Genomic DNA, 16,464 nt, shown 5'->3' on the forward strand with positions numbered 1-16,464 from the left:
TTTTCTCTGTGTCTCTCTCGAGCTTTACTATACCTGTGTAGGCACACAATATCCTATACCATGCCAGCATGGTAGAGGATTCTGGGTTCTGATCCAAAGGAGTTGAAAATGAATAGCTGTCTAGGACAATTGGGAGTAAATTGCTGGCTAGAAAATGTTCCAAATCAAGTGCAATATTATTGTTTCACGGGGGATTCAAATAATTTCACAGGATAGACATATTAGACAAGGAGGAGAATATCAATATACACCCCGTCCTCCAAAAATGGGGAGGTAAATGTAACAGCCCCATAAGTGCAATTATGTACTATGTATGACAGTTAGGAATTGCATTTATTTACACTTAGTATTAAATCGTACTGTCAAATATAGTGAATATTTAAGCTGAAAAGCTGAATAGAAAACCACGACCTCACCTAACCAACTTAGTTTTTGAAGATAAGCATTTTATTGCTTCTTAATTAATTACAATTACTACTTAACCTATAGCTATATTGATATTACAGTTTTATAAAACAAACAAATAAAACCAAACAAAACTAAAATATATCAACAAATTGTAAAGTAAATTTTTTCAAATTTTTTATAAAATCTCTTTTGTTTAAAAAAACTGAAAAATAAATTCCTGATACAGTATTTAAAACTTGTGTATAGCAAACTGAACTTTAAAACTTCATCCTAAAATTCTGAGTGTCTTAATAGAAAACGAGGAGAATAAATAGGGAGGTAAATGTAATAGTCCCATAAGTGCAATTATGTACTAAGTATGACAGTCAGAAAATGTACTTATTACACTTAGTATTAAAACGTACTGTCAATTCGATTGGTTGCAATATATGTACAGGAATTTTTTTATTGTAATGTCAAAGAATGAATTGAAATTAAGCCCCACACACACAAACTATTTGGTCAGAATTTAATGAAAACAAAAATAATCTAATAATAGATGTTACACACAGGCCACTAAACTTTGCTGGAATGGAAGCAAAGCATATATGGGATAAATACATACATGGGATAAATGGGATTCACTGAAAGTTGCCCAACTGGTAGGAACAGCAGTTAAAAAACCAGCGTTGAATGTAATGAAACACCATTTTCTGGGTGAGCCCCGGAGGCTCCCTGGAGCTATCGGACTGATATTAGCTTATATTAGTCTAGGGCTTCAGGTAATGGAGTTCTGCCTACCCTTGTAGGCAGTTCTGCCAGAGACCATGAGCCAGAACCTGGCCCCAATCAAAGAAGTGCAGGGAGCAATGTCCTAAGGAAACCCCCCCTGTATTTGGGAGTATTCCATGTCTGCCATCGACCGGGGTTAGGCACCCAGAAATATAGGCGTCCCAAAACAAACCCCACTTGGTAGGAAATTGCAAACCCAAGACTGAACAGAGAAACAGAACTCCCCCAAAAGAAAACAAGAAAACAAGCAAATGTCTGAGGCTCCCCCCTCCCCCTCCTGAGGTGGGAGGGAAGCCTCAGACCCATGCGCCGGCTGCGCAGTCTTCAGTTCGGAGACTGAGCATTAAAAATGAAACCGCCGACCAGAGGGAGCCAGGGAAACCTCCAGGGCTCACCAAGAAAATGGCTTCTCATTTCATTTAATGCTGGTTTTCTGTGGGGACCCCCTTCAGCTCCCTGGAGCAACATAACCAAAGATATGTCAAAGAGGGACTTACCTGGGAGATGGCTGCCCCGTGTACCTCAACTCGAAGATGAGACAACTGGCTGTGCCTTTGGATGGGGCCCAAGGCCAGACAAGAATGACTTGGACCCAGAATATTCACTGAATAACGGGTGGCCAGGATCCTGTTCGACCTTCAAGACCCCAGTGCCTGAATGTCAGACCAGGACATGTTCCCAAATACAGCAGCCAAGAAAGGAAACTTACGAACATCATGGCACTAGGGTAGACCACAGGCTGGCTAGATTTAAGAACCTTGCAGACAACCTTAGAGACACTAGTCATGGAACAGGGAATGAGGAAAATCGAATCAACCCAAAGCGCATTCATGGCCACAGAAGCTGAGGCTCGCAGGTAGTGGCCCCAGAAGCCGAGACACACAGGTCACGAGAGAGAGAGAGAGAGAGAGAGAGAGAGAGAGCAAATGGTGAAAAGAACGTTAAGAGACTCCATACTGTCGTCGAGATGAAGACTGCAGATGGGACACCCTCAACGAAGCCACCTGATCACCATACAAGTGGTGATACACACACGTCAAGAAGACCAGATGCGAAGAGCGAAGGAGTAGATCAAACCAGTCAGGTATAAGACCGGCCCAATCTGCTGGAAGAGGCAGAGCCACAGAAAACCCTCCGAGTTTGGACACCGAGCAAGCAGCAACTAAAACCAAGAATGGGCCGGCCACAAGGATGACACTCCGGCAATAAGACTCCAATCGAGCCAGAATCCAAAGTAACAGCATGGCCAGGGGGAAGAGGTACAGGTAACCCCACCTTGATCTATCCTGCAAAAAAGCATCCACTGCAATCGCTCCGCAGTCGGGGAAGGGCTCCACATATATCAGGAGACGCCGGACCACGCCGATGTGAAGAGGTTGTCCGCTAGAATGTTGGACACTCCTGGGATGTCCAACATTCTGAAGGAGAGCTGAACCCCGAGAAACCAGCAGATAAATCACTCAAAGCGACCGGCCCCAAAAAGCCAAGGACCGAAGAGAAACAATGAATCACTGGGGCGCAGCCCAAATGGAGCCTGATCATTGTACAGTACTGTATTGCAAAATATTTCGTGTATCAATCAATGATTGATAATATTTTCTAAATAAAATTTTAGAAATGTGTTTTGTTTTACCCTGTACAGTACAGGTAATGTATTTTTAATGTTACGACACAGGCTGTGGCGGCCAGGCCATATAATGGTGATCGAGCCTTGTCATTGAAAGCTAGCCAAGACGAAATCTTGTAAGTTCACATTTTCTCTGCTAATGATAGAATATACATTTGCTTTTACTAATATGTAGCTATTGTTGAAAAAAAATTAATAATAATAATTAATAATAATTGTTGTAATACTGTAATAAAATTGGTAAATTGACTTACCTATTTATGAAGCTGAAGATTACGTCATCCTCTGCAGCACTTGTTTTGTATTAATCAGTATATATACAGTATGTACACTTATTTTCAGGCTTTCACTTCACACAACAGCTAGGCCTACTACTAATTCACATGAGAGTAACACACTGCACTTTAATAAAAAAAAAGTTGACCAAGAGCTGTAATGCACTCGTACAATTGAAACTTATTTCTATACTGTATTTACACTGTGTACAGTATATCTTTTTGTCAAGGCTTAATTATTCATTAACACTTATAACACTGTACTCTATCAACATTTTTTACACTAATTTATATGCATTTCAATCATATTTTATATTATCGTTAGCAGATGCTGCACGACTTGGCGATGGGAGTTCAGCATCGATGGGTGCAGCATGGCTTGTAGAGCATCCCTTGCCGGTAGATGTTACACGACTTGTCGATGGGAATTCAGCATCGGAGAATGCAGCATAGCTTGTAGATCATACATTGCCGGCGGATGCTGTACGACTTGTCGATGGGAATTCAGCATTGGTAGGTGCAGTATGGCTTGTAGGGCACTCGTTGCCGGCGGATACTGCACAACTTATTGAATTCCCAGCAGGTGTAGACGAAGATTTTTCACAAACCATAGAAATCATGAATTTATCCATTTTTGTCTGAATCTAATTTTCTCTGCTAACATTCTAATATATGCCAAATATCCCCAGTTTGCTAACTGTAGGTAGTAATTAAGTGATTGTAACCTATCCACCGCTGCCCACTGGATGGGGGGTGGTGTGCAGGACAAACATATCAATTGTGACACTAGCTCTCCACATATGTCAGCTGCTTAATTTAGAAACTGTACTTGTGGTCGATCTCGAACCCACTGTTGATATGACGATTTATATTGAATTTTGTGGCTAGCTCATCAAGATTGTAACTTACTTAGCTAAATGAATTGTGGGGTTCAGTCCCTGAGCCCATTATGTGCCTCTGTAACCCTTTCCACTACCGCCCACAAGATGGGTATGGGGTGCATAATAAATGAACTAAACTAACGTTCTAAGACATTGCTTAAAAGCTGAAAAGTGTATATAAATTTTCCAACAACTTCATGTTTACTTCTTCTTGAATATTCAATGAGGTCCTCAATTTGTTGCAATCTTTTCTGATATCCGACACCTCTAGGCAGAGCTTCACCAACATCATCCGAGTCATCAGAGTCATTTCTGAGAACACTTTGAGCAAACTGTTCTTCAGTTAACAATTCATAACCAGGATTGTAATCATTTTCTAACTATTCATTGATATCACTTGTACACCCTGACCAGTCTGGAGCAACATTGTTCGAATCGTTTCTTCAAACACCACAAAATCATTGGCTACATTTTCAAAACCTTCGAATTCACTATCAGATATTGCTGCTTCACCTCTAGGCCTCTCTGTTAACAGTTTCTTCCATGAATTTGTTAGTGTGGTTTCCTTTACTTTATTCCAAAGCTTAGCCCAGTGGAATATTGCTTCCCTAATTGTGTACGTTTTTAACTTTTCTAATGTTCTTTGAGCCCTTGTATCCTTCCTGTCAATTCATCTTCCTTCCTAGGTAAAACAACTAAAACATCTTCAAGCATTTCTGTTTGGTACATACATTTAGCAGCAAGAATAACACCTTGATCCATGGGCTGGATCAAGGATGTTGTGTTTGGGGGAAGTGCCATGCATTTTATTCTGCCATCCCTTGAAATTAACTTGCTAAAGGGATGAGCAGGGGCATTATCTAGCAGCAACAATGCCTTAACCTCACTGGCCTTTATTCCACATCTGTTGATCTGGAATTCTCTAACTTCTTAGCAAAAGTGGTTTTCAAACCAGTCCGTAAATATTGTTTAATTAAACCATGATTTCTTTGAGCTGTAATATATTACGGGTAGTGCCTGCAGTATATTCTTTAATAAGGCTCGAGGATTTTTAGACTTGCCTATCACCACACATTTTATCCTTTGAGAAGCATCAGCATTAGCACAGAGCAAGACTGAGAGTCGTTCCTTGCTTATCTTTCATCCAGGAATATTTTAATGCATCTTATTGGTTAAGGATTTACTGGGTACAGCTCACCACATAAACCCTGTCTCGTCAGCATTATATACTTGATATTTGCCTAAATTATTACTTACAATGAACTGGTTTAATTTAGCCTTGAATGATTCAACATTAGTGGGATCAGCATTTGAAGCCTCTCCAGAATTTTTTTTGGTGTTTGAAATGTTATGTCGAGCCTTAAATCTTCCAACCCACCCATCACTTGCAGTGAAATCTTTTATACCTAACTGAATGGCGAGTTTACTTGCTGCAACTTTAAGCTCTTCAAATCGTATTGCCATGCCAATTGTGCGGTGCTGAATAAACCACTTATACACTGTAGCATCTAATTGTGACTACTGACCAGCCTTTACTGCTTTTCTCGAACATGCAGCACCAGAAGTAGCGCACACTTTGGTGGAGGCCAAGACCGTCAGTAGTTTCAAAGCGTTATATGACAAAGAGTGCTGGGAAGACGGGACACCACGAGCGTAGCTCTCATCCTGTAACTACACTTAGGTAATTACACTTAGGTAATTACACTAGATAGAAGATAGAAGAAAAAGAGGCGATATGATCACTACGTTCAAAATAGTAACAGGAATCGATAAAATTGATAGGGAAGAATTCCTGAGGCCCGGAACTTCAAAAACAAGAGGTCATAGATTTAAACTAACGAAACAAAGCTGCCGGAGAAATATACGAAAATTCACTTTTGTAAATAGAGTGGTAGACGGTTGGAACAAGTTAAGTGAGAAGGTGGTGGAGGCCAAAACCGTCAGTAATTTCAAAGCATTATATGACAGAGTGCTGGGGAGACGGGACACCACGAGCGTAGCTCTCATCCTGTAACTACACTTAGGTAATTACACTGTTGTTCTCACATTTTAATAGCGTTTCATTCTGTTTTTTTGTCACTTACTGTACTTTTGCCGATGTTAAACTCTGCTGCTGCTCGTACGTGAGAAAATCCTTTATCAAGTTTTTCAATTAACTCCAGCTTCTGTGCAACTGTCAGACGCTTCCTTTGGGAAACTTTAGGCATTTTGTAAATTAAAATGAAGGTCACAATTAACAGTAATGTTCTTCAAAATTGAAGCTAGCCACGCAAGTTCACAGTAAACAATGCAGACACATGGCCTGGCACAGTACATTCTAGGTTCGTGGGAAAAAAAATACCTAGTGCCTATAGTATAAATGGTATTTAATAAGAAAACAAAGAATTTTGCTTAATAACCATTGTTTCAAAATATTTTATTATTAATAATTTAGAATTTTCTTCATTAAACTTAATCATTTTAAAAGAAAGTTAAAATTTAATTTACGACTCTAGACGATCGAGGTCAGTGGCCTGGTTGCCATGTGAGGAGCCACCGATGCCAAAACAAACCCAATACCGACTTTCGGATATATCGACCAGTAGACCAGTACATGAGGCTCCAGATAACAGTCTCCAAAACCAGTCTTTAGAACTGGCAGATCGGTAAATAAGAAGCCGTTAAATCGACTGGATATGATATATATACATGTGTGTGTGTGTGTGTGTGTGTGTGTGTATATTATATATATATATATATATATATATATATATATATATATATATATATATATATATATATATATATATATATATATATATATATATATATATATATGTCGTACCTAATAGCCAGAACGCACTTCTCGGCCTACTATGCAAGGCCCGATTTGCCTAATAAGCCAAGTTTTCCTGAATTAATATATTTTCTCTAACGTTTTTCTTTTGAAATGATAATGCTACCCATTACATTACGAATGAGGTCAATTTTTTTTTATTGGAGTTAAAATTAACGTAGATATATGACCGAACCTAACAACCCCTACCTAACCTAACCTAACCTATCTTTATAGGTTAGGTTAGGTTAGGTAGCCGAAAAAGTTAGGTTAGGTTAGGTTAGGTAGGTTAGGTAGACGAAAAACAATTAATTCATGAAAACATGGCTTATTAGGCAAATCGGGCCTTGCATAGTAGGCATAGAAGTGAGTTCTGGCTACTAGGTACGACATATATATATATATATATATATATATATATATATATATTATATATTATATATATATATATATATGTCGTACCTAGTAGCCAGAACACACTTCTCAGCCTACTATGCAAGGCCCGATTTGCCTAATAAGCCAAGTTTTCATGAATTAATGTTTTTTCGACTACATAACCTACCTAACCTAACCTAACCTAACTTTTTCTGCTACCTAACCTAACCTATAAAGATAGATTAGGTTAGGTTAGGTAGGGTTGGTTAGGTTCGGTCATATATCTACGTTAATTTTAACTCCAATAAAAAAAAATTGACCTCATACATAATGCAATGGGTAGCTTTATTATTTCATAAGAAAAAAATTAGAGAAAATATATTAATTCAGGAAAACTTGGCTTATTAGGCAAATCGGGCCTTGTATAGTAGGCTGAGAAGGGCGTTCTGGCTACTAGGTACGACATATATATATATATATATATGTCGTACCTAGTAGCCAGAACTCACTTCTCAGCCTACTATTCAAGGCCCGATTTGCCTAATAAGCCAAGTTTTCATGAATTAATATATTTACTATAATTTTTTTCTTATGAAATGATAAAGCTACCCTTTTCACTATGTATGAGGTCAATTTTTTTTATTGGAGTTAAAATTAACGTAGATATATGACCGAACCTAACCAACCCTACCTAACCTAACCTAACCTATATATATAGGTAAGGTTAGGTTAGGTAGCCAAAAAAAGCTAGGTTAGGTTAGGTTAGGTAGGTTAGGTAGACGAAAAAACATTAATTCATGAAAACTTGGCTTATTAGGCAAATCGGGCCTTGCATAGTAGGCTGAGAAGTGAGTTCTGGCTACTAGGTACGACATATATATATATATATATATATACACAGGTATATGTTGTACTTAGTAGCCAGAACACAGTACTCGGCCTACTATGCAAGGCTCAATTTGCCTAATAAGCCAAGTTTTCCTGAATTTATATATTTTTCAAATTTTTTCTTATAAAATGATAAATCTGTCCATTTCATTATGAATAAGTTGAGTTGTTTAAATTTGAGCTAAAACTAACGTAGATATATGACCGAACCGAACCAATCCTACCTAACCTAACCTAACCTATCTAAACCTAACCCAAACTAGCACAACTAATTCAATAACTTATGTTCCTTATATAATATAATAATACTAATTCAAATAAACTAATTGGAAACAATTTATTAAAAAAAAAAAAATTACTCGGCCTATTAGGCAAATTGGGCCTTGCATAGTAGGCCGAGAAGTGCGTTCTGGCTACTAGTTACGACATATATATATATATATATATATATATATATATATATATATATATATATATATATATATATATATATATATATATATATATATATATATATATAACTGAAAACTCACACCCCAGAAGTGACTTGAACTCATACTGCCAGGAGGACTTTGCAACTGGTGGGCAGGGCACCTTATCCACTCGACCATCACGACCGGACAAAAGCTGATAGTAGCCGAGGCTATTTTACCATCAGAGTGCCGACGGGCTGATGGGCAAATAGCCTCGGCTACTATCAGCTTTTGTCCGGTCGTGATGGTCGAGTGGATAAGGTGCCCTGCCCACCAGTTGGAAAGTGCTCCTGGCAGTATGGGTTCGAGTCACTTCTGGGGTGTGAGTTTTCAGTTGCATGTATGCCTGGGGACCATTCAGGCTTGTTCGCATATTTTTATTTTATTTTATTTTATTTATATATATATATACAAGAAGGTACATTGGGATTGTGAGGATACATAGCATAGTACAGTAATTACATTCTTGTAAAGCCATTAGTACACGCAGCGTTTCAGGCAGAAAATATATACTGTGTATATATATACAGTATATATATATATATTATATATTATATATATATATATATATATATTATTTATTTTGTAGAAGTGAGGCTTGATACCGTTATGAGATGCGATCAGTAAATGTTATGGTGATGCTTGCTACTGCTAAAGAATTAATTATATTAGGGTTAGGGTTAGACATGGCTACAGTATGGTAATGTTAAGACTTGAGCATTGTTATTAAGATGGGGTGTTGACACTGTTACAAATGATGTGCCAAATTCTAGTGGGATCTGACACTCAAAGAGAGATGAAGTCAGGCAGTATTATGAGTAAACTGAGTAATACAAGCTACCATGAGAACAGTAACATAGCTGACTTACATTGGTGATCAAGTTGTCAAGGTGGTACTGTAAAGAAAATTAAAAGGGGCTTCAGATGTTGGTTGTGCCAATAATAAAAGAAGAAAAATATTTCCAAAGGATTTCCTTTGGTTAAAAGTAAATCAAGAGATAAATACAACCATTGACCATGAATTAAAGCTAGCGTTGAATGTAGTGAAACACCCTTTTCTGGGTGTAGCCTCGGAGGAACCCTGAAGCTATCCAAACTGATATGTGCTTTATTAGTTTGGGGTCATCAGTCACTCTGAGTTCTAAGCCTACCAGGGACCACAAGCCAGAACCTGGCCCCCTCAAAGAGAGCAATGGCGTATGAGCACTTTAAATGTAAAGTATGTCATATTCCGCCATCGACCGGGGCAGTAGTCCAGAAAGATAGGCGAACCAAAACAAACATCTGGTAAAATTGCCACCTACAGCCCAAAAGAGCCAAGAACTCCTCCAGAAAGAAAATAAATGTAGAGAAACTAGCAACTCTGCATGCAAACCAATACTCCCACTTGCAGACGAGGAATCACAATAACGTGGCAGAAATATGTTAACCAAACCACACACTAGAAAGTGAAGAGACAACAACGTTTCGGTCCGTCCTGGACCATTCTCAAGTCGATTGTCCCTTCACTTTCTAGTGTGTGGTTTGGTCATCAATACTCCCGCTTGTTAGCGGAATCCTTCCCCCTTCCCGACAAGGGGGACGCGGGGTTATCGGCTTAGGTGACCCCCACTGTCCAACCCTCAGTTCGAGGCCTGTTGGAAAAATCGCCGATCGGAAGGAGGGAGGGTGTTGGGGAGCCTCCAAGGTTATCCCCCGAAAAGGGCATTTCATTACATTGAAAGCTAGATTTCTGAGCGGGAGCCTCGTTGGCTTCCTGAAGCTAACTACCCACAGAGAAGGAAACACAGGGACTTACCCGGGAGGCAGCCACACAGCAGGACTCAATGTGAAGGTTCTAACAGCCATGACAGACACCCCAAAGCGATACAAGACCAGAAAGACCCCGGAATGGTCAGGAGATATCTGGCGGCCAGGACCCTTTGTGACCTCCAAAACCTCCGTGCCCTAATGTCAAAACAAGACATGTTACCAAACACTGCAGCAAGCGCTGTGTACTTCCCCATGTCATAGGCATGAGGGTAGAGTGCTAACTGCCCGGATTTTATAACACTGCGGACTACCTGGGACACACGAGCCATGGAACAGGGAACCAGGGAAACTGCATCCACCCATAGAGCGTCCCCATTGGCAAAGAACCAGTGGCCCCACAGGTAGCAGCATTAAGCCGCCACCGGACACAACATATGATGTACCCCCGGCCTAACCAACCAAGCATCCACCATGACTGAACCCCTTTGGAAGCCTGCCAAAAAAGAAAGAGACGGTTGCAAACGAACAAAATGACCACCAGTACCAAAAGAACTGAACCCCTGATGCTGGAGGAGAGCATGAAGCTCCCTAACCCGAGCCCCTAGTAGCCAAGGCCAACAAAAATAATGCCATCCAAAGACAATCAACAACCGAAGGAGCCACGACTAAATGAAGAGAAGACGGAAAAGAAATAACCCGATCTAAAGACCAGGAAGACTCAGGTGGCACATGAGCAGGCCGGGGGTGAAAAAACGCACATGAAAGCCTGCGGAACGGAACGAAAGTAACATTCACCCCGAATGCAAGCTGGAGCAGCTCCTCCAACGCCATGCAATGTGAAGCGACAGTATTTGGCATGAGATGCCAGTCCAGAAAAAGCAAAGAAAGAAAGGACAACACAACCCGTTACGAAATTGCCAAAAACTTCCTAAGAGAAAGGAACTGACAGAAAGACCTCCAATACTTTATACTGTCACCTAGAAGTAGACCGTAGGTGGGACACCATCAAAGAAGCCACCTGATCACCCTAGAAGGGCAATACACCCACATCAAAAAGACCAGACGCGAAGTGCGGAACAGTAAAGCGAACCAGCAAGTTACCTCACTGCCCCACACTGCTGGTAGAGGCGGAGCCGCGGAAAGATGCCCGGGTTCGGACACCGAGCAAGCAGAACCTGAAACCATGGCCGGGCCAGTCACCATGGAGCCAGGAGAAGAACCTACTCTGATAGGATTCTAAGCAAGACAAGACTTAAGAGTGACAGCTGGACTGGGAGAAAGAGGTACAGGAACCCCCACCTCAACTAGTTCTGTAGAAAAGCATCAATTGCAACAGCCTTGCAGTCAGGGAATGGCGTCACGTATATACAGTGGAAGATGCCGAGACCACACCGACGTGAAGTGGTCCACCCCCAGGCGGCTGAACAACCAGCAAAGCCAGTGGAAGGACACAGTGTCAAACCGTCCATGAAAATGAGCGTATGAAATAAAATAATAAAGGCCTCAAAAAGGGGGCAAATGCCCAGCCGCCATAGGCAAACATGAGTAACAACAAACACAGATAGGAAGTGCGGGATGACCAGTAACTCCGCCCTGGTGGGCAGTGGCGACAATGCACACAGTAGAGCAAAATGTCCATGAAAACAAACATCCCAGCATAACATGGATGCATCCGACCCGAAGGTGTATAAATCATGCCAACAAATGTGGTACAACTAATGCAGAAGGAAGGGAAGGAAAGGACAAAAAAAAACTTCTCTTCAGCAAAAACCCCTTCCCAGAGGGCACAAGCAGGGAAAAAAATAAAAAAATAGTCCAAGCACTCCAAACAGACTCCCCCCCCCCGAGCCCTGGGAACCCACAACACAGGCCCCGGGGCAGAGCCCTCTTCCACACCCACCACCTCTGAAGAAAAGGCAGAGTCCAAGGATAAGGTTTCCGAGAAGGAAGGTAGCTGTGATGAACTGGAAGCCTTGGCAGGAAGAATGAGCTCAACCAGCTCCACGCCGAATCAGAAGGGGCAGCCCCCCAGAAGCCACCCAAGCCTCATCTCAATCGAAACCATCAGACGGTTTGGAGCCGGAAGCAGGGAGAGAGGGAGAAGCAAGGAGATCATGCCCACCTTGGAAGGAAGCAGGGGCATGGACAGAACGAAAGGTGAAGCGACAAATGCCCCCAAATCCTGGTCTTGAAAACCCAAACGGTGCAGCTCCAAGGCCTCCAACCAGGCAACCAACCCAGCGTGTTGTAAGGAAGAGAAAAGAGCTCACAATGCCGCTGCATGAAACCTCTCATCCATAGACGAGGAATATGTAAATTGAAGCACAAGCAGAGAACACATCCTGCAAGACTCCGAGTCGCAGGCGTCATCAACAAAACAGGCAGCCTGGCGGAGGCAAAAAGGGTGATTGTCACCCTGAGGCAGGGGCGATGTACCAACATTGCACAAGGCCAGAGTGAACTCTGACGGAGCCATGTTACCAACTGAGCCCACGAGGGTTTTCCAGAGGTTCGCAGGGTACATTAGCCCTATGGAAGCCCAGGTATGGCCCGCTAAGCCAGTAGACCCCCCCTGCTTGAAAGCAGGAAAACAGATTACCAGTAGCAGTGGTGAAACCTCAGGGACAAGGGAGGAGACCCCAACACAACATAGGCTGGCATAATAAGCTGCTAAGCAGACCACCTCCATCAAAACAGGGCAAACACCCAAAATGAAAGTGACAAGCCCCGAAACAAAACCCCAAGTAAACTGGCAGTCAGCCGTCACATAGGTGTATGCAGACTGTGCAAGCCACAGCGCCAACCCCCCCCATCCCTTCCAGACAATAACACTACCCTACTTGGGGCAAGACAGAAAGCCCAAGAGCCCCGACGAACGAGTTCAGGGCTCGCTCGGGGAGCGAGCCCTGAACACCTAGGGAAGTCAACACTGACCCGCAAGGGGTAGTATTTCCCCTCCCTATGTTCGAGGGAGAGGGGAGGTTCCACTAACAAGTAGGAATACTAGTTGGCATGCAGAGTTGCTAGTTTCTCTTCATTCATTTTCTTTCCGGAGGAGTTCTTGGCTCTTTTAGTCGATGGCGGAATATGACATACAGTGGGGCTTCGACTTACGAAATTAATCCGTTCCCAGAGAAGGGTCGTAAGTAGAAAATTCACAAGTCAAAAGGATTTTCCCATAAGAAATAATGTAAATTTAATTAATCCATTCCACACCCCAAAAATATTAACATAAAAATACATTTTATACTGAATAACACTTCAATACAGTATGTATATCTTACCTTGAATGAGGACTCTTGTTGCCATATAGAAGACGGGGAGGAGGAGGAGGAGGTGTTAGTCTTTGGAAGGGGAGTCCCCTTCCATTATAACATCAGGCAGTGATGACTTTTCTGGGGGTACTCTCTCTCTCTTTCTCTCTCTCTCCTACATTTTGCCTGCATACCACTAGGACCTGCTTGTGGCTCACTACTTGTTTTTCTCACTAAAAACCTGTCTAGCAACACTTTTCCCTACATTGTAACACTTGTCTGAAGTGAGACATCACATTGTCATTAAAAAGGTTAACACAACCATCTGCTACAGCTCGATTTGAGTGACACTTTTCAGCAAAACTTTGCAATTCTTCTCATAGTGCATACATTTTCTTAATAAATGAGGAAGGGACATCCTCTACTCTACATCAACAACTGTCATACCATTTTCATGTTTATGAATGATCTCTTGTTTTTCCTCTATGGTCATCCTCACTGTGTTTTCTTAGATTGAACCTTACCTCTGACTCTCTTGGGATCCATGGCATGATATATAATAATTACTTTTATGTTCAAAAAACAAAAATACTGAAATTCTTTACAATCGCAATAGTCACTAAGCGGGCGACTATGGTAAAGTGAGGTGGGGTCGGCTGTGCCACCAGGAACCATGCGCTTGGTCAACCCAAACGCGAATCAACAAAGGTCATTAGTCGACAACATGGTCGTAAGTCAAGTTGCATTTTCCGATGAAATTTACGTTGTAATTAAAAAAATTCGTAAGTAGGGCAATCGTAAGTTGAGGTGTACCTGTATTATATGTAAAGTGCTCATACACCATTGCTCACTGCGCCTCTTTGAGGAGACCAGGTTCTGGCTTGTGGTCCCCGGTAGACTTAGAACTCCAAGTGACTGATGGCCCCAAACTAATAAAGTACATATCAGTTTGAATAGCTTCAGGGAACAGATGGGGCTTTCCCCAGAAAATGCCTCTTTTTCACATACTGCTTTTCCAATACTGTAGGTTAATGATCATAAAAGTTTCTAAAAATTTTCAGATTCTCAAATTCTGGTTTAAAAATGATGTGGAAGAGGCCAGCAGTAGCTTCATGATGGCATGGGCATCATTGTCTCCTCTTCGCTTTCTTTAATTCAGTGCAAAAAATTAAAAAAAAGTACAAAACTATATTGCTTCCTTTAACCATATTACTCAAAATACAGGTAAGGTGCTGATGAGGGCTTCTGCTGTGTGTGATAGGGAAATGTGTAGTGCAAATAATTCTATAGAAAATAGTGAGTTTTGTGTGTGTGTGTCAAATATCTGAATTTTGTGTGTGTTCTAAGGATAAGGTGAGCTGGACGACTTTCATTTTATTTTATAAAGAAAAAGGTTAAGCTCAATCAAATTCATGCAAATACTGAAACTATTTAAACATATAGACTTTAGAAAGCCTATACAGTAATAACAAATGTAAATGATGCAGTGTTGGAATGTTAGAGGTGTGTATAATGTGGATAAATTAAATGGTGTTAAGGGTGGCACCTTTCCTGGTTTTATTTATATGATTGTCCTTGTTACCTACACTAATGATAAATAATGCACAACCATATGAATACATAACCATATGAAAAAATAAAGACCAAAGACCGAATAAGCAGGTTTACATACTGTATGTAAGAATCCCCCATAATGGTGGCCAGCATGAACTAGTGGGCATGAACTGCCCACAACCACCACAAATTATATAAATTTCCAACATAAATTTCAACAGCCAAAATGACCATGGTTGCCCCTAGTTTAACCATTGATATTATAAGAGATGTGCAGATTGTGTATTTAACTGTGGAAATAATCTTAGTTATAAAATAACTACAAGAACAACAAAGCATTTACATAAACCCAAAATTGGCAAGAGTTGCTGGATCCACTACCCATTTCCATGTAAATTATCTCAGGAGCATGTTTCCATCAAGTACAGTATCTCTAATCCTCTATTGGAAGTTCAAAATTTCTTCAATGCATAACATTCATCTAGTAGTGACAAGTAATATCACTGTATACTGCTGTACAATAATTAGCAAGATACTGAAGACAACACCAACCACATTTCTGGAGGGGCCATACCATGGCTCCTCATGGTTAGCCACTTTGGTTAGCTCCCCACTAATCGAGTCGCACCAGGCCCTTGCGAGTCAATAAAAGCCTATCAGGGACAAGAGGCCAAATCTGGATTCCTCAAAAAGGCACAGAGAGCAGGGAATATATGATCACCCTCACCAAGGAACATCCACCAGAAAGTGTAAATCAAAACAGACAACAGCAATGCAAAATATAAACAAATCAGAAAATTATCCTCCCAGTAGTTAGGTCATTCATCCATGAGTAACAACTGCCCACAAACAGGTGGCAGTGCTGCAGAGATACCAGCTTCATCCAGTGAATCTCCTCAGTCAATTGCCTGGTGTAAGCTACGACTGACTGCTCCTAGAGTCACTCCAAATCCTTCAGTTCCCTAATTATTTTCCAGGTAAGTGTTGGCCATTCTTTGAACTTCTTTCTGTGAAGTACATTTGCTTTCTTGTGTATTATTCCAATCTTTAATATTTGCCTCTTGAGTATGTGTTTAAAGCCTCGCTTCTTGTGTGGACTTATGGAAAACTGTTCACCTTGAGCTGCACAAGTCTAGGGCTCCCTTCCCTAAGTACTGATGTTGCCCCTTCCCTGATATGGTTACCTTCCCTAGTGGGTTTGTGTGTTCCTTCCTCGAGAGGCCAACTTCCAGTGGAAGGTGCTTCGCCTTAGGTAGATACAAGGAAGGTGCAAGGATTCATGACTCTGCTACAAAGTTCAGGGATGGGGGCAGTCAGAATTTGCTTGCTTAGAGTGGCAAAGGCATCATGTGTATGTTTACATGAAACGCCACCAATGCCCACCTGCAGCT

General features: G+C 41.2%; 1 protein-coding gene across 13 annotated transcripts in view; it reads right to left on the bottom strand.

The window, feature by feature from the left end:
* AMPdeam (AMP deaminase) overlaps positions 1–16,464 on the bottom strand; it is a 150,722-nt gene that overhangs the window by 46,012 nt on the left and 88,246 nt on the right. For 3 of the 13 annotated variants that reach the window (XM_069329008.1, XM_069329011.1, XM_069329010.1), the window contains one exon: positions 9,383–9,409. The exons of the other annotated variants lie outside the window; for them this stretch is intronic. The gene's annotated coding sequence lies outside the window, so the exon portion shown is untranslated. The remainder of the gene's footprint in view (positions 1–9,382; positions 9,410–16,464) is intronic. 13 annotated transcript variants of the gene reach the window in all.

This window comes from Procambarus clarkii, chromosome 22, assembly GCF_040958095.1.
Source record: "Procambarus clarkii isolate CNS0578487 chromosome 22, FALCON_Pclarkii_2.0, whole genome shotgun sequence".
NCBI classification, from domain to species: Eukaryota; Metazoa; Arthropoda; class Malacostraca; order Decapoda; family Cambaridae; genus Procambarus; species Procambarus clarkii.